A 24032-nucleotide genomic window follows, 5' to 3' on the forward strand; every position below is an offset into this window, starting at 1 on the left:
CAGAGGTGTTTATTTTTACTTATGTTTTTATTTGTTTTATGTATGCAAGTGTATGTGTGGGCACACTTACATGTACAGGTCCAAGGACAACTTTCAGAAATGCGTTTTCTCTTTCCACCGTGTGGGTGGGACCCAAGGATTAAACTCAGATAGTGAGCCTTTGCCACCTCTACCCACTGAGCTAAATCGCTTGCACCATTAGAAATTTGGATGCACTGCTATTTATTTATAGTGCTGACTCAAAGTGTGACTGCTTCACCTTTTAAAAACTTACCCCCAGGCCTTGGAACTATATCTAAACTGACTAGGTGGACATAGCCTGATGCCTGTATCTCTGTCTCTTCATCCCTTTTCCCTTTCTACATATATGCCCCTAGAACCAGTCATGGAAATGGAATTGACCCTAAGTGACTTAGCAGTGAATTATGGACCATTAAGAGAGAGACACTCGCCCTTTTGGCGGCGGCCGCGGGCCAAGAGGGTGCTGCTTCTCACAAGAACCAGAGCCCAGGGCGGCCTGCCGCAGCCCCTGCCCGGCATCGTAGTGGCCCCCATCGCCCTGTAATCTGGGCTGGCAGCGATGAGGGGCTTAAGAAGAGCCAACCTAATAGTTATTACTCTTAGCAGCGACTAATGTTGACCAAGGACTAAGCGTCTCACTTGGCTTTCTTCCCTTTGACCAGGAACCGGAAATCCGGCTGCTCCAGAATCACGTGATCAGCTGCCATATTGACTGTGGTGGCATCTGCTTCCAGGAGGAGGGGTAACAGGCCCGCTCTGCTTCTTTCAGGCAAGGCTTCCAAGCTGGGGGAAGATTCTATGGATTGTGAGGGAGAGAGGGAGGAGGAAATGGTGGCGACAGTGTGGGAAGATGGCGTCCGCGGCCTGGCGCAAGGGCTGCGGGGTTGCGAGCACTATGACAGAGCCTGTCTCCTCAAGGCACCTTGTTTTGACAAGCTTTATACTTGTCGGCTGTGTCATGATACCAATGAAGATCATCAGCTAGATCGTTTCAAAGTAAAGGAAGTGCAGTGCATCATACACTGTGAAAAACTCCAGCATGCCCTGCAGACTTGTGAGGTCTGCAGCACATGTTTGGAGAATATTACTGCACTATTTGCCACCTGTTTGACAAAGACAAGAAACAATATCACTGTGAGAGCTGTGGGATTTGTAGGATTGGTCCAAAGGAAGATTTTTTTTCCATTGCTTGAAATGTAACTTATGCCTAGTCATGAATCTTCGAGGAAAACACAAGTGTATTGAAAATGTTTCCTGGCAGAATTGTCCAATTTGCTTGGAGGACATTCACACCTCCTGTGTTGTTGTTCATGTCTTGCCTTGTGGGCATCTCCTAAATAGAATGTGTTATGAAGAAATGTTGAAAGAAGGTTACAGATGCCTTTTGTGTAAGCATTCTGCCTTAGACATGACTCGGTACTGGAGACAATTAGATAATCAGGTAGCACCGACTCCTATGCCATCAGAATACCGGAACGTTACTGTTGATATTCTCTGCAATGATTGTACTGGACGATCCACAGTCCAGTTCCATATCTTAGTCATGAAATGTAAGCTTCGCGACTCCTACAATACTGCTCAAGCTGGAAGGCCGCAGAGTTTCAGGGGTTCAACAGTGAGAAGCCTGTCCTTGGCTGGAGAACAGCTCTGTGATATAGATGAAACTCTGTGAAAAGATCCTGCTGTCAGGATGTGTCCAAACTATGCATTAGAGGTTTTTTTTTTGTTTTTTGTTTTTTGTTTTTCTCTGTCAACAGCAGATCATACATATACACCTGAGGATTCAAGATCTCTGAATGGAATTGTAATCGCACTTACTCGGTGTAACCTCTGAGCGTGTGTTGATTGGAAATTCCTTTAGTGTCAAGTTTTGAAGCCAGTGATGTTTGTCCCAGATATAGTGACATTCATCGAAATATTTTATATTTTCATGGAACTTTAAGTGACACTATGCATGCAGAGTTAATTTCTAGTTATTGATAGAACTAGATTCAATTTTAACTAGTCTTTGATTTTAAGGACTGAACTATACTTTTTAAGTTCTTATTGTTACATGTGCTTTTTAATTTTCTAAGGCAGTTCTTTGGATCCTATACATACAATTTTATGTAATAAAGTAATGAAATTGGAGAGAAAAAGAGAGAGAGAGAGAGAAAGAGAGAGAGAGAGAGAGAGAGAGAGAGAGAGAGAGAGAGAGAGAGAGAGAGATTGAGAGATTTACATGGTTGACTTTCCAGGAAATTTTTCTAAATAAGAATGCATTTATTGTTTTTGTTTGTATTCTACCCAGTATGTTTTTATGGTGCATCATCTCTTTCATCAAAATCATCGTAGGGGTTTGAGAGATGACTCAGTGGTTAAGAGCACTGGCTGCTTTTCTAGAGGATACAGATTCAACTTCCCATACCCATATGCTGGGTTGCTCACAACCATTTGTAATTATAGTCCTAAGGGTTCTGTTACCCTCGTCTGGCCTCTGTGGTCATGGCACACTTGTGGTCCACAGACATACATGCAAGCAAACACTTGACCACTTAAAATAAAACTCTCAAAAATATTTTTTTAAAAATGGCATTGTAAACGCCCCTCAAGGCCAGTATTTTCTAGCCTTCAATTTTGTAAAATAAAATAAAAATTTTAAACATTTTTATATTTTAAGAATTTATTTATTTATTTTCATGTGTATATGTGTGTGGTTGCATGAGTTCATGAGGGCTGATCCTTACAGGAGCCTGTAGAAGCCAGAAGAGACAATGGATTCTCCTGGAACTGGAGTTACAGATGATTGTGAGCCATCAGTGGGTGCTGGGAGTCAAACTCACAACTTGCTTAAGAGCAGTGCATGGTCTTAATCTCCAAGCTGTCTCTAACTCCAATTTAGTATTTTTTAAGTTAAATAGATTGTCATATTTCATTTTCCCCATGAACCTTGCTTGGGGTGACATGTGAAACACTTGTCTGAAGACTAAATTCCTATTCCTTCATGTTCTAGAAGGTCTGAATTTCCACTGTTGATGTGAATAGGAGGTGCGGCACATGGCATCTAGAGTTTGGACAAGGCATTAGCCATCTTTTACAACAAGATGAGAGGGGGCATTGGATGGCGTGGTCTAGCTTTGAAGTAAGTAACTCAGGATTGTAATGTCTGGAGGGATATAAAGCTAAGTATAAGCCATTTGTTATGAGTGGGAACAGCCTCTCTAAGCAATTGCACTGACAAATGACTCACATCTTTGGGGTACATATCTTCAAAGGGTTCCCCTCACCTGACCTCGGTATGTCAATGCTTAGGAGCACAGTTTTTCAAAGTACTCGTATTTCATTAAAAAGAAAATTTTACAGGCTGTTGAACGAGCTTTGATTTTAAAAGTTACGTCATCGCCACGAAGGGACCAGTTTTGTCTTCCGCTGGTGATGACGACTTCCATCTGATGTGATCCTGAGCCCAGGAAGCTGAAGTACTCAAGGTGGTCTGTCAGTGACGAACCAATTCTTCCACATTTCCAGGGCTTTTCATTCTCTGTGGGATCCCTGCCTTGATCTTCTCTTCTGTTTCTGTCTTTCTCTAAGTGGAGACAACTGCACTTTACAATCAAAGATAAGCGAAGGTAGCTGGCTAGGATTGGGAATCTGTCCACAAAGAACACATGCCTGAGTAATTAAGATATCAATACATCATTTTTATAGTTCGCATAATGTGTTTGCCCAGGACATTGCCACAAATTATTCACAGTATGTGATTTGGCTTCATCGAAGACATTAAACCAACAATCATAACAATGTTCTCTCTCTCTTACAATTACTCCACCCTTTATTATGCCTTTTAATATTCTGAAATCTGAATGATGACAGAAGGCACTGGAGAGAGAGGTGTTTGGGCTACATTTATTCTGCACATTTTTTAAAAAAAAGCAATGTTTTATGGTAAAAACAATAATTGATTCTGGGCCCACCGTGTTCTAATTATGTGGTAACTTTCAGAGAACTCTTTCACCCCTCTGAACCTACACTTCCTGGTCTGAAAGGAGAGAGTGATAATAGCTTATATTACTCTCCTGTGGGGTCCACTGAGAAGTGGTGTGTGTGTGTGAAAGGGCTTTGAAAACTCTGAAGTTTGAAAACTAAGAAGTTGAGATTGCTAACAGGAAAGTTCACAGAAGCCAAGACACAGCACTGGTGCCTGAATCAGAGGCAGCGTACTAATCAGAGCAGAGAGGCCTGGGCTAGAGCTGTGGACCATCATTGAAGTCACTCAGTGTACTTATTTATCTTATAAAGTATGCAGCCAAGTAAGGCAATCCAAGTGTCACTGGTGGCTCCAAGAGTTACTTCAGTCATATTTATAGAATATATGGTATGGTGTGCCCAAATCCCAAAAGAAAAGAATGATCAAAGAATGGATTCAGACTAATATTAGGGAAAACTGCCCAACAATTAAACATATTACCTACCAGTTTGGGATACCAATATGGTCCCCACCGTCTGTTGGCAGAAAAGTCTCTGTTTTGCCCTGATCTACCTTTACCCTGTGATGGCCAAGATGCACCATGCATAGGTTAAGTGGTGGGAGAGGGAATGGATGGGAATTGGGACTCTTCCAGTTCACACTGTGTTGTGCACTGCCTGTCTCCACACCCTCCAAAGACCAAAGTCCATCCGTGTAGTCCAGGCTGGCTAAAAGAGAACTCATGATACTCCTGTCTCTGTCACCTAAGGATTGCCCTGCAACTAAAGACTGGCCACGACAGGATTACAGATGTGTGCTACCATACCCTCTTCATTCTTGATGAGCAGCTGATAGATGTGGTGTTCACTGATAGACCCAGACTATAACTGAGTCATGTGTAGTGACTCTTATACAGAAGTTATTGCGACAAGTAGAGAATGCAACGGTGGATTGGAGTGGAAAGTCACATGGGAGATAATGAACAGTCTTGGAGAAGAAAAGGACAGATGCTAGCGTCCAGGGTTTTTTGTCTCCTACACCAAGTTTCCATTTGGAAACTTAATCCCTGATGAGGTGGGAGGTGGTTGAGCCTTTGGGAGCTAACTAGGCCAGCAGGGCAGAGCCTCCAAGGAAGGTATCAATGTCCTGATAAAGACCTCAGGTTTTTCTTGCCTCTTTGCCATGTGAGGACAGAGAGAGAAGACGGCCTCCTGTGAATTGGTGAGTTGGTCCATCGATCCTAGGCAGACACGGCGTATCTTTTTCCCATTAGTATGAAACCAGCTATAAACTCCACTGTCCTTATTGTTATACTGACCCTGATTCATATGTCTGTATTGTCTCCTGGCCCCTGAGGACTCTTCAGTGTACAAACTTTGCTTCAGTTTTCAAAACCACATTCATTGTTTCTGTTGCTCTTCACAATGACCCTGACATGACTGTTATATTCATTCTACCAATCTTTCTTTTCAGACCAAAAAAAAAAAGATATTTTGAGAGTATATTTTTCCTTTCTTCCTTTTCTTTCCTTTTAGAATTTATTCTGATTCTTTTTTGTATGTTTTGAATCTATGTCAGTGCTGAAAGTCAAACCCCTGCATCATGTATGCTACTACCGTTACTACAGCACCCGGATTTTGTTAGTATTTTGATAAGAATAAAGAATGTACATTCAAAATGATGCTCACATTTTCAGCTATCTTTTCCTGTGCATAAATAGGAGACAGTTAACTGGGGTTGGAGAGATGGCTCAGTAATTAAGAGCACTTACTGCTCTTCCAGGGTAAGAGCATTCAATTCCCAGCATCACCACTGCTAGCACTAAAGGGTATAGCACCCTCTTCTTGCCTCTAGGGGAACACAAACTCATGGCGCACACGCACACACACACACACACACAGACACACACACACACGAACACACACATACACACACACACGAACACACACATACACACACACACAGAGAGAGAGAGAGAGAGAGAGAGAGAGAGAGAGAGAGAGAGAGAGACACGAACACACACATACACACACAGAGGGAGAGAGAGGGAGAGGGAGAGAGAGCGAGATGCAAAATAAAGGCAAAAAGGAACAGTTAATTGCATACTGAAAACAAAATCTAGTTTGTTGATCCTAAGGACAGTTGTTTACCTATACTTTGAATACCCTTAATACTCTCTCTAATCCTTCAATCAAAGTTGTCAACGAATTCTAAATGGTACAAATTCAGATTCTTTCCATGGTTTGGCCAGTTTTGTTTTACTTCAGGGATAGTTATGTTCATTCCTTTCAAGTGCCGATTCTCCTTGATTGGAATCTATTTACTGTGAAAATGAAAAAAGATCTGTGTGTTTATGAATGACTAAGGTTTTTTTTTTTTTTTTTAATTTCATACATGAGTATGTCATCTATGTGGCTCCTGACTTTCCCTTTTCCCAACTCTTCCCATGTCTCCTTTTAAATTTATAACATCATCTTCTTTATCACACACACACACACACACACACACACACACACACACACACACATACACTCTCAATCTAATAAGTTCATTTAGCTTGCTCTTATGCATGTGTGTTTAGGGTTGATCACTTGGAGTTAGATAACCTATTGGGGTATTTGTCCCTGGAAGAACCTGATTCTCCCTCTCTTAGCAGCCATTGACCATCTGTAACTCTTCATCTATGGGTAAAACCATGTGGAATTTCCCCCTTCCATATTGCCATGTCAACTGGTGTCATATGTTGGTCTTGTTTAGGCAACCATATTGTTGGGATTTCATGAGTGCATTGTTCGTGCCAAGTCTATGGGATCCTATCTAGCGTCAGGCGTTCTGGTCTTCCAGCTCTTCCCATCATTCCACTCACTCTGCCATGATTCTAACTAATCCTAAGGGAAGGGTTTGCATTGCATATGATTAATAGTGTTGCACATCCTATGGTCATTTGGTCTCTGCAATTTGACCAGTTGTAATTCACTCCAATCCTCTCCATTCGATGCTAAAAGAAGCTTCTGTGACAAGGAGGGAGAGATACCCTTATCAAGCTGGATCAGGGCACAGACTCTGTGACCATAGCTAGTGTTCTGGTTTTTGAATCTCCCTGTAGTCCATGAGGTCCTGCTACATGTAGTGGTATGAGTGCAATCCTATGGTTACGACAGGCTCCGAGGCAGCACGTCTATCATTCTTGGAGCTAAAGTGTGTTGGCTGTGGGACACATGTCACCAGTGTTCTCTTTCTTAATACTTTGTATTGTCTCTTTTGGGCCCAGCTGAGCAGCCATACCAACCCAGAATGTCTGTTGAGCCATACCAACCCAGATTTTGTTGTTGTTGTTTTTTTATGATGAACTTGATGTTCCCAACAGCACATTTTCTAAGTTGAGTAGCGCAAAAGGATAGGAATGGCACAAAATAACTTCTTAAAAATCAAATGATAGAGCTGGAGAGAAGGCTCAGCAGTCCAGAGACTTACTGATCTTGCAGAGGATGCAAATTGGGTTCCCAGCATATACACTGGACAGCTCACCGCTGCCTCTAACTCCACCTTTTTTGGCCTGTGTGGCACTGCACATAAGTACACACACACACACACAACACACAAACACACTGACACACACACACGTATACACTGACACACAAAATAATAAAGACAATCTGAATAATTGATAAAAATTTTTCTCATTTTGATTTTGTTTCTTTAGTAACTACAAAAAGAAAATTTCCAAGTTTATTACTTCAAACTGTGAGCAGCAACCCTTCCAGGACAGCTAACTGCACACAGATTTACTTGTGCTGTTAATTTGCTGCTTTGTGATGGTAAATGCATTTTTCTCCCAATGTTCAGCGCCCAGTGACTTAGGTAGTCTCTACGTGACTTAATAATCCTTCCTTGCTCAAAACTCCTACAGACTTTTCTTCTCGCCATCCGCGTCTCTCTGAATAATGTTCCTTGATTGTTTTGTAATCCTCCGCATAGCTGAAAACAAATCATTATTTTTGTTTTATGACCCTCTAGTGGTGCCCAGCCTTCCAAAGCAGAAAGTGTTCAAACTGTATTCACCAAGAATGTTGGAGAATGTACTGCTACACTGGAAAGGCTGCTGAAATGAGCCTTCCATATCCTTCTAAATGCTTATGATTTTATGTCTCAGTCATATTTAAGGCTGACATGACTAACCAAGGATCACAGGCTCTTGCCTAAGTATCTTCCAAACATTTTTATGTGTATTATCTCTAATCCTCAAAACAATGTGGCAAGGTTGGTTGTATGTTTCCTGGTCTACAAATGAGGTCACAGAGACTCAGGTTCATGTAATTAGTGAGTTGTTTATTGGGGATACAAAATGAGGTCATTTGGATTTCAGAGTTTATAGTCCCCGAGGCATTTATACTAGGCACCTGCAGGATTCTGGGAAATTACCAGGATGTTAAAGGACGTATCTTTAAAGCAAAAAGAAATAGTGCCTGCATCTAAAAATTCCTTTGCTTTTACTGAGAAGCTGTATCTAGATCTCCTTTCCTGACCCAGCACTCAGAGGGATTCTGGGTACTAAGATGGGAGATGTCTGAGTTTCTAGTGTCATCAGCTACCTAAGCAGCAGCAAGGGTCAGGCGATATTCAATGAACGACCCAGTGTGTTTGCACGTTTTTAGGTTCTGGAGGACAGAAAGGGACCATGCTACCAAGAAGACCTGGTTAGTGCCATTCTGAACTTTTCCCATAAACTCAACCCATGCTCTCTTTGTAAATGCAATTTTGAATTTTTCATTAAATCTTCCAGGGATAATTTTAAGTGGAACTTGTTTTTGCCTTGCTAAGGAGAATAGCTTCATAGGCATCTGGTCATTATCATTTGTTTAAGAGGTCTCAAAAGGGACCTTATTGAGTTTCATGGAACTACAGTTTCACAGTTCTAATTTTCTTTCTCCTTCTGAAAAAATCAAATGAGACAGAATTTAATCCAAAACCAAACAGGCCAAAAAGCCTGTAGATGACGGATAGATTCAACCTATGATCTCTTTGCAAAGAAGAAGAGCATGTTCATTTTTGTTTGCTTGTGTGTGTGTGTGTGTGTGTGTGTGTGTGTGTGTGTGTGTGTTGTTGTTGTTGTTGCTGTTTTGAGGCAGGGTTTATCTGTGTAGCCTGAGCTATCTTGGAACTTGCTTTGTAGAACAGGCTGGCCTTGAACTCACAGAGATCCACCTGCCTCTGACTCCCAAGTGCTGGGATCAAAGGCATGCACCACCACACCTGGCTATATTCACCCTTTAACCACATGGAAAGAATGCACTACCTTTGAATTATGGTGGCCAAGCTCTGTCTTGACATACCTTTTTTTAAAAAAAAATATTTATTGGATTTTTTTACTTACATTTCAAATGTTATCCCCTTTCCCCCACTGAACCACTCACCCCTTCCCGTGACCTATCTTTTATACTTACTGTTTCATAGTCTTAGTGAATTATTTTTTTTTACCTCTCTGAGCCTTTGCTTTTTATCTGGTAAGCAATAATAGTTTTGGCTGTCCATGGTGGTGTGAGCAAAACCAGAAACTGTAGGTGAAGCCCCTAACCTTATGTTTGCCATTGAACTCTTGGTAAGCGTGGGATTCCCCCTTTCCTCTGTTACTGAGCCTGTGCACCACCTAAAAAAGTCAAGTTGGTCAAGGTGGAAGGTGAAAGCTCCTTTCTTTTCCTTCATTTAGGGGCATCAAAGCATCCTCAGCTTTTAAGAGTCTGGATTGTTTGTTGCATGAGTTTTCAGACTAGCCATGTAGCAAGCACAAAGGATAATCTAGACATTTTCATGAATGTGCTCTGAAAAGCATGGAAATAAAAGCCAGTAGGAACATAGTCTGTGTATCATTTGTAAGCAAGGACACTTCCTACAGGCACACTGCAGGTGCACATGTGTTTCTATTCTGTATCTTCTTCCTCAGGATGGGCAGTTTAAGTTAATGATGTAGTCTAGTTTCCCCCAGTCATGTTTTATTTATGTTTTCTTTTAAAGGGGAATGACCAGTTGAAAATAATAGGCTACCTATTCCATACAGAATAAGAATGGTAATTTGTCTATTTGTAAATTCTCCTATGATTTTGACTTGGAGTCATTTTTATCCACGTCAACTACAAGTTTATTTCTAAATCCCTTTAGTGATATTGAGGAAACAGAGATTAACGCTAAACATGGCAAACAGCAAAAATCACCATGGGCTTTCCTACAGAGGACTAACCCCATCCTCTCCTGCTTCATGATTACCTCTGGGCAATGTGCTATTCCCTACAACGAATCAGCTCCGAAGAAAATAAGAGCAGTTGAAAACTTTAGGACATGGAAAGTATGTGGCATATGCTCTTGAAGTAATGATTCGTAGTTTTTCTTTTGCAGTAAAAATGACCAATGTCCCAGATAGGATGATGGCATTTACTTAATGAATCAAGCTTCAGAAACATAAAAGCACTTAATAATAAAAGTGAGAGCAATAAGAGCAGGACGCCAAGCTAAGTAAGCAAGCGTAAGGCTTCATGTATCCACGGACATACATTTATAAATTCCAAAGCAATGACTGCATAGGCTCATCTAGTGACCCCAGCACTCTGGACTCTTCCTAGTGTGGCAATGATGACGCACCATGCAGACTTCCTGTGCTACCTGTCAGTCGGTTAGCTTGGGTCACCTGTACAAGCTTGTGACTCAACAGCCTTATGGCTCTGGTAATCATTTACCTTTTTGCAACCCACTTTTGCCCCTAAGAGCCCCATGCATTTCAGAGAAAACCATTTCCATATCTGGTACATTCAGCACTGTAAAAATGCTTCTTTTTTGTTTTTATTTCCTTTTTTAAGTTATGTATTTGAAATCTGCATTTCATAGGAAGCCTTCCTCAATGGGTTGCTATTATCATAATCTGTGACATGGGACATATTCTCAGGCTTAAGAGATGTTTTTTTTTTCTAGAAGTGTGTAGGATTAATAACTGGCTGGGGACAATGTTCTAGCAGCACCTTTATGGAGGCAGCAAGGCTAAAACCTTCGTCTTTGGTAGGAGGAGTCTGTAGCCATTTATCCCTGTGCATATGCCATTACTAGGCCAGTGATTTGGGGAAAGTTGGACCTTGTCTCATACAAGAGGAGATTCGATTGGGTGCTGTGTAAGATCTTGTTCAGTCCTAAGACACCAGGAGAGCAGAGTTGCTTTTGAGGACAAGAAAACAGTTAAGAAAACGGGAGTTATGCAATTGTTAGTGTCAGTACTCACCTTCACTCCACAAGAAGGCATCAGAGGAGCTTTAACTGACTCTCTGGTTTCTGTGTAAATTGTAGTAGGTAGGAATGAACAAGAGGAGAAATCTGATGACTTTCTCTACAACCATCCTTTTCCTATATGTTATTATTAATGCATAGCTGTCATCTGAACAGTGTGCTAAAAACACATTTACAAACTTTTCCAAACTCGAGATTCTGATTTAGTAGAGTGAAGGTAGGATCCCAAACTAACTCCCTCTTTCTCTCCATTACATCTTCTCTCCCTCTGCTGCTTCTGCCTTTCCTAGTCTTGTGTTTTTCTTTTTTTCTGGTCTCTTACTCTGTTTCATCTTCTTGGCTAATAGTGTATACAAAGAAGGCCCATGTTTATATGTGTGTCTCCGTGTGTGTATGTGTATGTGTGTGTGTGTGTGTGTGTGTGTGTGTGTGTGTGTCTGTCTGTCTGTCTGTCTGTCTATCTGTCTCTGACTCTATGTCTGTTTGTCTAGTTCCCGCCTCCCCTCATTTTAGAACTCTTTAGTGCTCAGGCTATTCTTGAAGTGAACTATTGTGAGGTTACTGAATGGTGGGCTTATAGGTAAGAACAAGTGTCTGGCAGGAACCAAGATTGTAAATGCATCTCAGGGGACACCTTGAAGAAGCAATGCATATTGAATTATTACAAATTGCAACAGAGAAAAGGAGTCTTTCTGGGTGTTCTCTCTGGACCATCTAGTTTGTAAGAGGGAATACAAGTCCCTTGTGAGCCAGGCTTGGCTAGAAAGGCTATAGGCTCAATGTTGCAGGTATAAAATCTACAGCATTCCTTGTGTGGAGGGAGGTTCAGTCATTGGTCAGTTTCAATGAGAAACGGTAAACAAGGAAGCCTGTAGAACAAATGACATGTGGTCCAACCGGTTAATAGGAAGGAAGGAATTAAACCAAAGCATACAGTGTTCTTACTACATTTCTAAACTGTAACGAGCATTTATGTGACACATTGTTTCCTTTCATTCTTATGGCAACCTGTGAACAAAGAGGTAGCATAGTTTGCATATGGAGAACCTGAGGCTGATGGAGCCAGCAGATCTTAGCCATCCCACATATTAAAATCAGTTGGGAGCAGGTAGGTAGGCCATGAACAATTACTTCAGGAGTCACCTACATCTCTAGGTATATAGAGATTTGGATTTACTACTTGAATATTGATATCTTTAAAGAGTTTTAGAAATGTACAGGGAGAGGTAAGTGCATGGTGATAGGGTAGGTTCATAGGACTCAGGTGATTTTCCAATCTCAGTGTAACCCCTTGGAGTCACAGGACACCTCCTTAGACTTGGGCTGGGAAGAGTTCACAAAATTCTAGCCCATCTTTTGAGGCAGGGCTGTCTGAAGTTCTGATTTTGTTAAAATTTACCTCACATCCTAGAAGTAAAATCTTCAAAGGACATTTTGCAAAGTAAAGCTTATGTTATTTGGTCATTCCTCTGAAATGACAGGGATCTTACGATTCTTATAAGAAGGAGACAGGCCTGAGGACCTTGCAAATTCCTCTCATTCTCGGGGACTAAAGGCAGAATTCAGTTGAAGTTCACAGAGGTTTTGGAGTCTACCAAACTTGGGACACTCCACTGCATTATCTCAGAAGTTATCTCAACTGAAAGTAGCTTAAAAGTAATTATACTTTAACTCCAGGCAATAAAAAAATCATCTATTTCCATGCCCCACCCCCAAGAAATCCTCTATTTTACCTGAGTTTATAGAAAGATCATTTAACCTCTTGAAGGTCTCTGAGCTTTCATGATTACTAGATAGACATGAGCAATGGCATCAAATGTCTTTAGAGATATGGTGATAAACAAACAGACTTAAATTCTTTTGGGGAAAAAAAATCCATTTACCCAGAACATAAACAAGAGGGGAAAAAAAGCCTCTAGAATACTCATTTGTATTATAATAGCTTCTCAGTAATGAAATAAAATTAATCTATCAATTTATTTTAAAAGAAGGATTACGAAGAATTAGCACCAGCTTTTATTCATGTAACATTATCCAATTTTCTTGGCAGTAAACATCTGATATCTTCTTTTAATTTCTTTTCTTTTATGGAAAATAGCTTTTTGTCTTACATAATATATCCTGATTACAGTTTCCACTCCTCAACTCTCCTTCCACCCAGACAACTCTCTGTCTCTATGAGAAAACAAACAGGCTTCTAGGGATAATAATAAAATATAATAAGACAAAAACTAATACATGTGAATATGACAAAACAAAGAGAAGAAAGAGAGCTCAAGAAAAGGCACTTGAAACAGATACAGATTCCTCTTGTTTGAAACTCAGGAATCACATAAAAAAAACAGTAAAACAGGGGCCATAATATAGCTACAAGAAACCTACCTGTAGGGTACAAAGGTGTGTGTGTGTGTGTGTGTGTGTGTGTGTAAAATTTTAAAGAGCCCTGACCAAATTTGATTTCTGGTTCTGGGCATGTAGCTTACCCTTAAAAGTACTTTGTTTTCCCAGTGATACTCTCTTAGAGACAACTAAATATTCATTTGCAAGTGATTATCAATTTAAAATAGCTTCTAAATTAGGGATGGGGACATGTGTCTATCTCTCCTTTCAGCATTAGGACCCCATCTGCTACAGGTCCCAGCAGGCCCTGTGCATGCTGCCTCAGTCTCTAGGAGTTTACATATGCGTTGATCCTGTTGATTTAGAGGGCCTTGTTTCCTTGGTGTCCTCTATCCCGACTGTCTATTACACTTTCTACCTCCTCTTCCACAGGGTGACCTGAACACAAAGGGTAGAATTTTGGTGGGGACCTCCCATTTAGTGCGGAGTGTTCGAAGGTCTTTCATTCTCTGCATAATGTCTAGCTGTGGGTATTTGTTGCCATCTGCTGCAGGGAGAAGCTTCTCTGATTACAGCTGAACAAAGCACTGATCTATGGGTACAGCAGAAAGTTACTAAGAGCCATTTATTGCTACTTTTTTGTTGGTGGTGGTGTATTTTATTTATTTTTTATTTTTTTGAACTTGGTTTTATTCAAGGGACTTAGGCTCCTGAGGTACCCAAGCCCAACCCAAGCAGTGTAGGGTATGGATGATACCATCTCATGGAGTGGACATTAAGTCTAATTAGAGATGTGTTGCTTATGCCCACAAACATTGTTCAATTACTGCACTAGCGTATCTTGCAAGTAGGACACCATTGTACATCAAAGGGTTTCTGGATGGCTTGGTGTCTAATGTTTTGTTTTTTTTTTTTCCCCTTTGGTAGCCTGGAGAGTATCTTCATGTACATTAGTACATAGGAGTGAAAGCTCTATGTAGGCACCACCGCCTCATCTTCTTCATGTTCACCGAGTTGTCTTCACTAACGGGGCCTTGTCAGTTTGTGGAGAACAATATCCTAGGTTATTTGGGAATTCTCATGGGACCTCTTTGGTCAACAATTTTATTAGATATTCCAGTATTGGGAGCTTCATTTGGTGTGAAGAAATGTACTGTTTGGGCTCTGTCTCCCTCATTTGGTGATTTTGTTTAAATTGCCTTCATATATGTATATATTTCAGAAAGCTTCTACTATATTAGGTTTGCATACTACCCATCAAATGGCCCATAATTTTAGCTATGTCTCTCTGTATTCCCTTCCTTGCCTGCCTCTCCCTTTCCACTTGATCCACCTGTTCCATTCCCCCCACAATTTATTATAACGATGTATTCTATTTCCCTTTCCTAAGGAGATCTATCTGTCACTCTTGCCCCCTACATAGTTCCTATTTTATGCCCAAATTCTACGAATTGTAGCTTGATTATCATTTAATTAAAAACTAATATTTCTATACAAAAAATATAATTATGTGTTTCTAGGTCTGGGTTACCCACTCACAATTAATCTTTCCCGTTTCAATGATTTACATATTAATTTCATGGTTTGATCTTTTCTTTAACACCAGAATAATATACCACTGTGTAAATGTACCACATTTTCTTTTTATTCACTCATCTGTTGAGGGACATCGAGGTTATTTCCAGTTTTTTAGCTATCATGAATACGGTAGCAATGAACGTGGTTGAAAAACTTTCATTGTGGTAGGAAGAAGTGTCCTTTGGGTATATGCTTAAGAGTGGTGCAGCTGGATCTTGAAGTAGGTTTTCTTGAAGAACTACCACAGTGGTTTCCCTGATGGTTGTATAAGCTTGTACTCTTACCAGCAATGGATGAGTGGTCCCCTCACTCCACATCCTTACCAGCATGCGCTGTCACTTGTGTTATTGAGCATAGCCATTCTGACAAGTGCAAGACGGAATTTCAAAGGAGTTTTGATTTGCATTTCCCTGATGACTAAGGATGCTGAACATTTCAAGCATTTCTCAGCCACTTGAGATCCCTCTTGTGAGATTTCTGTTTAAGTCTGTATTCCACTTTTTCACTGGGGTATTTGTTTTCTTGGTATCTAATTTCTGAGTTCATTATATATTTTGGATATTGGTTCCCCCTTTCATCTCTAATTTTGTTAATTTTGATATTCTCACTCTGTTTTTAGTTAGTTTGAATAAGACTTTGTCAATATTATGGGTTTCTTGAAGAACTCTTTTTTCATTGATTCTTTGTGTATTTTCTTTGTTTGTTTCTAGTTTATTGATTCCAGCTCTGAGTTTATTTTTTGCCATTTACTCCTTTTTGTGTGATTCTTTTTGTTCTAGAACTTTCAGGTGTAATGCTAGCCTACTAGTATGAGATCTTCCCCACAACCCCCATGGTTACTTAGTGCCATGAATCTAGTTTCTTCTTAATGATTGAATTCTAATGTAGTTATATCAGTTTAGGGAAAGAATGAGTAAGGTTTTCAGACAGGGGCTGATGAGGTAAGGACATTCCAAGTGGAACATTTCAGGAACAGATCTAAGTTAAATGTGACTGGAATATGGAATATATGTGGGTGGATGGCATGGCCTGAGGCTAAGAAGGTCAGCAAGGGTGGATACAAAGGATATCATGTCTAGAAAACCCTTTCTTCTAGATCTGTAAATCCAATAATAATAGATGGAAACTGAACTCAAGAAATCTGGCTAATAAAATCATGCCATCAGGATAAACACATATATTGATTACTTTTATTTGTTTGTTTGAGACTGGTCTGTCTACATAGCCCCAATGTCCTAGAAATTGCTTTGTTGACCATGTTGGCCTGGAACTCGAGGAGATCTGCCTGCTTCTGTCTCTCAAGTATATGAGCTGCCATGCTTAGATGTTTATTTTAGATCATCATGCAAATTAATAGCTTTCAGCATGGTCTCTTCATAAATATTATGTGTTATTATAGATTATTCTCATTTATTCCCCTTTATCTATTCATCTTTCCTTAATTTACTTATTTATTCACTTTATATCTCAATATTAGCCTCCCAGTTCCTCTTACAGAATTCCTTCTTCAACACCCTTTTCTTCTCCTCTGAGAAGGGAGAGGTCTACCCTAGGTATTACTCCTCTCTAGCACATCAAGTCACTGCAGGATTAGTCACATCTCCAACTGAGGCCAGACAAGGTGGCTCAGTTAGGGGAACAGGATCTACAGGCAGGCAACAGATTCAGGGACAGCCCACACTCCAGTTGTTGGGGGACCCACATAAAGAACAAACTGCCTTTCTGATACATATGTGTCGGAGGCTTTAGTCAAGTCTACATTTTTCAACATGAATATGCATCATGGTAAAATGTCCAATAACATTCATATTGTATAAAAATATGACGATGTGGGGTTGGGGATTTAGCTCAGTGGTAGAGCGCTTGCCTAGCGAGTGCAAGGCCCTGGGTTCAGTCCCCAGCTCCGAAAAAGAAAAAAAAAATACGACAATGTTTATATTAGACTCAATAACACCCATCATTGAAATAGTTCATTTATTTCATTTTCTGTTAATTTATTCATTTTAAATTCTGGTAGATCACAGCCATTCCTTTTCACAATATTCCCCCCCACCCACACACATAGCTCCTTCAACCCCTTTTCCTCGGAGAATGGGGAGCCCCCCCCAACCGTGTACCCATCTGCCCTGGCATATCACTTCACTGCATTACTAGGCAATACTTTCCGTCTGAGACGACCGGGCATTCCAGTTAGAGGAACAGGATCCATGAGCAGGCAGCAGATTCAGGAACACTCTCTGCCCAGTAATGTTGGGGAACCTGTATGAAGAGCAAGTTGCACATCTGCTACATATGTTGGGGGTTGGGGCTAGGTCTAGCCCATATATGCTCTTTGGTTGATTCAATCTCTATCCTAGATCTACTGAGTTAGAACTGGCATTTCAGTAAGTTCTCAGATCCAGACACACAGAGAAGAGGTGATAAAGAATCATCAGGAAGCATATAAGAAGGATAGCTAGTTTCTTCTTTATGAAAACTCTTAGGCATATATTAGTAAAGTATTCTGTAGTAGTTTTGGTAAGAACATAAAAAGTATTTATCATATTTTGCAAAAACATTAATATTGAAAAACCATCATGTGAATTGATCTCATATCTGGGCAAAGTGAATTCTGTATTAACAAAATCAAGAGCTAAGGTGGTAATTACCCATAATTCTAACCCCGGACAGGCCAATACAGGAAAGACCTAAGTTCAAGGCCATATACCAAAACTCTATCTTAAAAGTTGATCCACTTATCAGTGAATACATACCATGCATGTCCTTTGGTGTCTGAGTTACTTTACTTGGGATGAAAATTTCTAGTTCCTTTCATTTGCCTGCAAAATTCATGACGTCCTCATTTTTCATAGCGGAATAGTATTCCATTGTGAAAATAAACCACATTTTCTCTATTCATTCCTCAGTTAAGAAACATCTGGGTTGTTTTCAGCTTCTGGCTATTATGAATGAGGCTGCTATCAACATTGTAGAGCATGAAAAACACTCATAGTTTTGCATCATTCAATGAGTTTTATACTGACTACCAATTGCAGAATGAAACATCAGCAGAGAGTGCTTTCCAGGAGATGTTCCAGTGTCCACGGGCAACCATTCATGCATTCTTGACTGAGGATATGGTATCTACATGGAAGATGATGCTATCTGAGGTATATTAGAGAGTTTGTACAACAGGCCTGAGAACAGAATACAGAAAAGGTCACCAAGGACATTACATATATTATAGTGTTTTAAATGTAAATGGCTTCCGGTTTATTCCATGTAAAAGTAATAATTTTCATCCATCCAAAAATAATACAAAATGACAATGTTATCAACATACTTGCATAATCCACAATTTTTAAAAAAGCTCATGTTTTTTACTAGTAATCATGGAAACTCTGTTGTATACAAAGGATGCTGGGAGCCGTGGTCTGTGTGTAAATGACAGACTCTGGGTATGTTGAGCTCTCACAGGGTGTATATAGAGCTAATGAGTATATGAGCTAAAGGAAGCACTGTGAAGCAAGCTGTTAGCAACAGCACCATGTTTATTCCTTTGTTATCTTTTGGACAAACTTGGTTTGACACTTTCATTCAAGTATCTTAATGTGCCTTGGACTATGTGCAAGTTGACAAGGAGCCAAAGCCTAAAACCAAAAAGAATACAGTCTGTTGAAAAAACAGTCTCGTCAGAACCTCTTTAGTAGGCTGACTTTTGAATACATTCATTTCTCTTCCTCCTCCTCCTCCTCCTCCTCCTCCTCCTCCTCCTCCTCCTCCTCCTCCTCCTCCTCCTCTTCTTCCTCTTCCTCCTCCTGCTCCTTCTTCCTTCTTCCTTCAATCTCCTCCTCCTTTTCCTTCTTTCTCCTCCTCCTTTTCTTTTTTAATTATCTCCATCATGGTTCTAATATTGTTCAGATGAATACTCTTGAATTGAGGGAAAGATGGTTTAAAAAAATTCCAAAGACATTTGCAGAAACATATAATCCCAGTACCTGGGAGGGAAAGGGAGGAGAATCTCAGTTGAGTCCAGGCTAGGCTACAGAGAAATACCTTACCTCAAATAAGACAAAACAAAAAAAAAATAAAATAGGGATTGGTTTCTGCCTGCTTCTGCCTCCACATGAAGTTGGACTCTTTGTCACAAATTGTATTGCTGTGGAAATTAATAACAGAGTATCTTCAGGTCCTACTCTGATAGCTCTGAAAACTTGGAGGGCATGAGGGCAGGAGTGGTCATAGAGGAATACAAACTACCTAGATATTGGATCTCAATTTATTTTACAGTTCACATATTGATGAAAAGGCTGAGGATTTGTGCCATATAAAAGAGAAGATGATTTTACTTGTTTGGAGAATGCAAACATCTGCTTCTTTTCTCTGAATACCTTCTGATTTATGTGCCTGTACGAACTTGATAGCTATAAAACCAACTAGCAATGTAATATTTAGAAATTATATTCTTTCTTTGCTTTAGGGAGCTCCAGAACCTAGGAAGTGAGTAATGACATTGCATGGATAGATTAACTTAATTCTTTCATCATCAATTTTTGTTTGTGACTGCATGGTAACAACTGTAAAAATAGAGACTAAGCACTTACTGCTTGGAGCGATTCTGTTTCCTGTTCACTTCAGGAAGAGGCAGCTATGATCCATAATTTAAAGAATCCTTCTGTCCTCTCTCAATATCATGATGACTCAGCAATTTAACCTTGTGCAGTGGAAGCACAAAAAGAATATTTGGATTCTGGCTTAATGGGGTATGGGTATGGGGCTCCCTAACCAAGCGAATTTAGTCTGTAAACTCAATGTCCCATCTTTTGAGAGAGTTGCATGTCTGAAGAATGGGTTCTAATCTGAGGGTTACTGTTTTGTCTTGACAGTACTCCTTCTGTTCATCTGGTATCTTCATCCTCTCTCCCCTTGGGAAAGAATGTCTTCTGTTTGTCCACATGCAGGGATTTCAGTGACCTGTGTTGAAGCTTTGGAAAACTCTTCTTTTCATCTTGAATCTATTTCTCTTCTTCATCTCTAAGACCAGTGTTTTGTAAGGCCTGTCAGTGACTGTAAGTCACTCTGTTCTCACTGGAGTAGTTGTGTCTCTCTCATTTTATCTGTCCATCACTCTTTCCCTTGTCCCTTGCTTTCCCATTCTGAGAAGGCTACTATGGACTTTCTTTAGTTAAGCTATAATTGAAGTCTGATTTCATAAGCCCATTACTGTGGCCAGATGACAGAAGAGCCTCTCAAAGGGCACACTTAATACAGGAAGTGAGGTTAATGATTCAGTAGGCGAAACTCTTTCTTGTGACTCATGGTACCACCTAATAAAATGCCTTGCTCACAATGGAGATTTACTAAATGTTTGTGGACTGATTGCTAGACCGCCAATAAATCCCTAGAATAAGGAAAATGTCATGTAGAAATCACCTCTTTCAGTCCTGAAGATTAGCAAATAGGGATGCTGGAAATAACTGGCACATCGACACAGTATGTAAAGGACTTTGTCATAGAACTATCCTGTTAATGGCTGTATGATTATGACCTATAAATGTATGCCCTTCATGTCTCCATTTTTCTTTTTCTCTTCTTTGAGATTCAATCTCCTTATATAGTTCAGGCTGGTCCATAACTCTCAATTTTCCCCCATCAGCTTCCTGAGTATTAGGATTATAGACTTTAAAAACGTTGCATCCTGTAACCACATAGACTTAGCTGTACAAGACATATCAGATGGCTTTTGGGAACAAGGCACAGTTAAAAGAAATAAACATTAGGAAGACAATATAAAACTGTAGATTCCCAACTGTGCCTTTGCCAAATTTTTTAAACCAAACGCAACCTGAACTGCAGGATGAGTTTCACATGGTTGATCAGAAATGATGCTGTAATTGGTGACAACTCGTTCAGTCTATGGCAGAGCTGACTCTGTTCACATGCAGTAAGTTCAATTATGCAAGCCCTCAGGATGGCTTATGCCCGAAGCTAATGACCTAGTTTAGCAGTGGATTTTGCATTCCTATGAACTTAAGGACATCATAAAAAATGTACACATATATGCAGACACATCATTTTGCATATATTTAAGGAAGCTTATGTACTATCTCTGAGATTCTTTGTTGACATTTCATGGAACCATGGAGAAAACAGAATAAAAATCTGAGAATCTCTGGCTTAGAGAGTCTATCCTAGTATAGTCATTTGTCTTACTTTTCGCCACAGAGGAGATGGCTTTTCTAAATCTTTAAATCTATTTTACACAACATCGTAGAAGCATTTTCTTTTTAAAAATAAGTTTAAAACACTGCAAGTTTCATTCTGTCAACATAATGTTCATGCTAGAACTTGTGATTTTTTTCTCACTTTAGACGTGACTCATAAAGTTAGACTTCTATCAGCATGTCACCTGATGATAATCAAGATAATTTCCAGTTCTAGAAATAAGAATTTAAGAAATCTCAAAGATGAGAAAGACACATAGGCAAATGCCAACAGCAAACCACTGAACTGAGAATGGGACTCCCGTTGAAGGAATCAGAGAAAGGACTGGAAGAGCTTGAAGGGGCTTGAGACCTCATATGAACAACAATGCCAACCCACCAGAGCTTCCAGGGACTAAGCCACTACCCAAAGACTGTACGTGGACTGACCCTGGACTCCAACCTCATAGGAAGCAATGAATAGCCTAGTAAGAGCACCAGTGGAAGGGGAAGCCCTGGGTCCTGCTAAGACTGAACCCCCAGTGAATGTGATTGTTGGGGGGAAGGCGGTAATGGGGGGAGGATGGGGAGGGGAACACCCATATAGAAGGGGAGGGAGAGGGGTTAGGGGGATGTTGGCCCAGAAACCGGGAAAGGGAATAACAATCGAAATGTAAATAAGAAATACTCAAGGTAATAAAGAAAAAAAAAGATGAGAAAGACTCTATCTCGAGAAATAAACCAAGCTAAAAGGATTAGTTAGGTCCAGCCACCTGCCTTTGTAAATAGGATTGTATTAGAGCTCCAAGGTAGCTACTTGCTGTTCCTGGGGCTGGCTTTGTGCCCCACAGGCTGAATTGGGCAATTATGACCAGAAACTGTATAATAATAGCAAAACCCAAAATACTCTCTCCTGGCTTGTAAGGAAAAATATACTGACTGCATTCTACAGTATCCTCCACTACCCCGGCATGTAAATTCTTAGCCTCAGCATTAATGGCACGATTGGTTGGATAATCTTTCTTGCTGTTAGAGACATCTTTTGCATTGTAGGATGCTGTCTAGTATCTCTGATGGCTGATACCTACCTGACACTAGAAGACACACCCCTACTTTCATGGTGTCAAGAAGAAAGGTTTCCACTTATTACTAAATATATGGGTGAGCAACACTGTCTACCTAGGTAGATGTTTCTTTGTCCCTTAAGCATCTCTTCTACCATTAGGAAGTGCTCTGTTTTCTTTCAAAGAAGAAAATAGTTTCTGCTATGATAACAATTTCTCATTCAACTTTTAGGCAGGTGTGTGTGTGTGTGTGTGTGTGTGTGTGTGTGTGTGTGTGTGTGTATCTATGTAGGCCAGAAAAGCTGTTGGGTGCCCTCTATCATATTTTATGTTATTCTATTGGCATTCAGTCTCTCACTGAGCCTACAACTCCCCATTTTTTAGACAGGCTGGTTGGTGGGTAGTCAGCCCCAGTAATTTTCCACCATGCACACCCATGGCTCTGGGGTAACCAATATACGTGGCTACTCCAGCTTTCTCCTATGTATGTTGGGAATCTGAATCTAGTTACCTTGCCTGGACAGCAAGCACTCTTGTCCACAGAGTCTGCCACCCCTCCATTTAGAAAAAACAATAAGTTTAATGAAACTGTTTTAAATTAAAAGCTGATATTCAAAACTTAAAAATCTTTACTTTTAGATAGATCAACAGAATTATAATTTTAGCCCCCTAGGTAAGCTCTGAGGGTACATAGACACACTTTTTGATCTAAGAAGGCATCTTTTTAAATATTTGTCTTGAAAAGATATGAGTGAATTGACTTTAGATATCTTGTTGAAATTAGGCAAGAAACATAACACAACATTCTGGAGTCTACTCTAAGGCAGACGATGTGTTTGCAAAGAGAAATCAAGCTGTTTTGTGAGACCAGAATAAGTGACATGATCTATTACTGCAAATATATTACAACAAAACAGGCACATGCCTTGAAAACAAAATGAAATTTAGAGGTCAGGACTGAATTTATTACTTGGAAAAATGAGAAGTGAGTTAAAATAAATTCATTAACTTCTAGACTTTCATGACTTGCAGCTATGATTCCTGTACCTTACCTGATGAGGTAAATCTGACCTAATGTTTTAGAAGCTTGTTCAATATGCATGGCAACTGTGACATCGCCATGGATCCGAGCAAAATATTGTTTCTTTGGCTTGGTTCCTCGTTAGTGCTGCTGTTATGTAACCTTAATTATCAGGGTTTGAATTAGGGAACCTGCAGAACTTAGGTTGCTGTAAGATAATCCATGTACCGCCTACCTTTCTGTGTACAACTTTTGTTGGATGTTGTTTTGCTTTTTTTTTGACTTGGGTATAAGAAATCACTTTCAAAGTATGGGGAAAACAAACATCCCATAATGTTTCCTCCGAGGTCCATGCCAAGGGGATCAAAGATCCTCATGTCTTCAAAGTTGGAAGTAAGCTCTGTTTTCTTTGTTTTGTCTTTAGTGATACAAGGTGGTCTTGTTTCTTTTTCTTTTGTTTAATTAATCAAATTTCCCATGCCGGAAACTATTACTGTTTCATAGTTGGGTGGATAGTCACTCTGACCTTCTTACACAAAGAATTAAAAAAAAAAGTTAATTCAAACCCACAAACCAGTGTTTTTATGTGGAAGAAAAACAAACTTTTTGTTTCC

The 24032-nt window shown here is 40.0% G+C and overlaps 1 long non-coding RNA gene and 1 pseudogene across 1 annotated transcript in view; one reads left to right on the forward strand and one right to left on the reverse strand.

Annotated features, from left to right (window-relative positions):
- The first annotated feature begins 467 nt into the window (after window positions 1-467).
- Window positions 468-24032, forward strand: part of LOC120097060 (uncharacterized) — a 48071-nt pseudogene continuing 24506 nt past the window's right edge.
- The window catches only part of LOC102553927 (uncharacterized), a 38324-nt gene continuing 30885 nt past the window's right edge, over window positions 16594-24032 (reverse strand). Inside the window, exon 3 of the long non-coding RNA XR_005494198.2 lies at window positions 16594-19128. This is a non-coding gene — a long non-coding RNA (uncharacterized LOC102553927). The remainder of the gene's footprint in view (window positions 19129-24032) is intronic.

The sequence above is a fragment of the Rattus norvegicus genome, chromosome 15, assembly GCF_036323735.1.
Source record: "Rattus norvegicus strain BN/NHsdMcwi chromosome 15, GRCr8, whole genome shotgun sequence".
Lineage (NCBI taxonomy): Eukaryota > Metazoa > Chordata > Mammalia > Rodentia > Muridae > Rattus > Rattus norvegicus.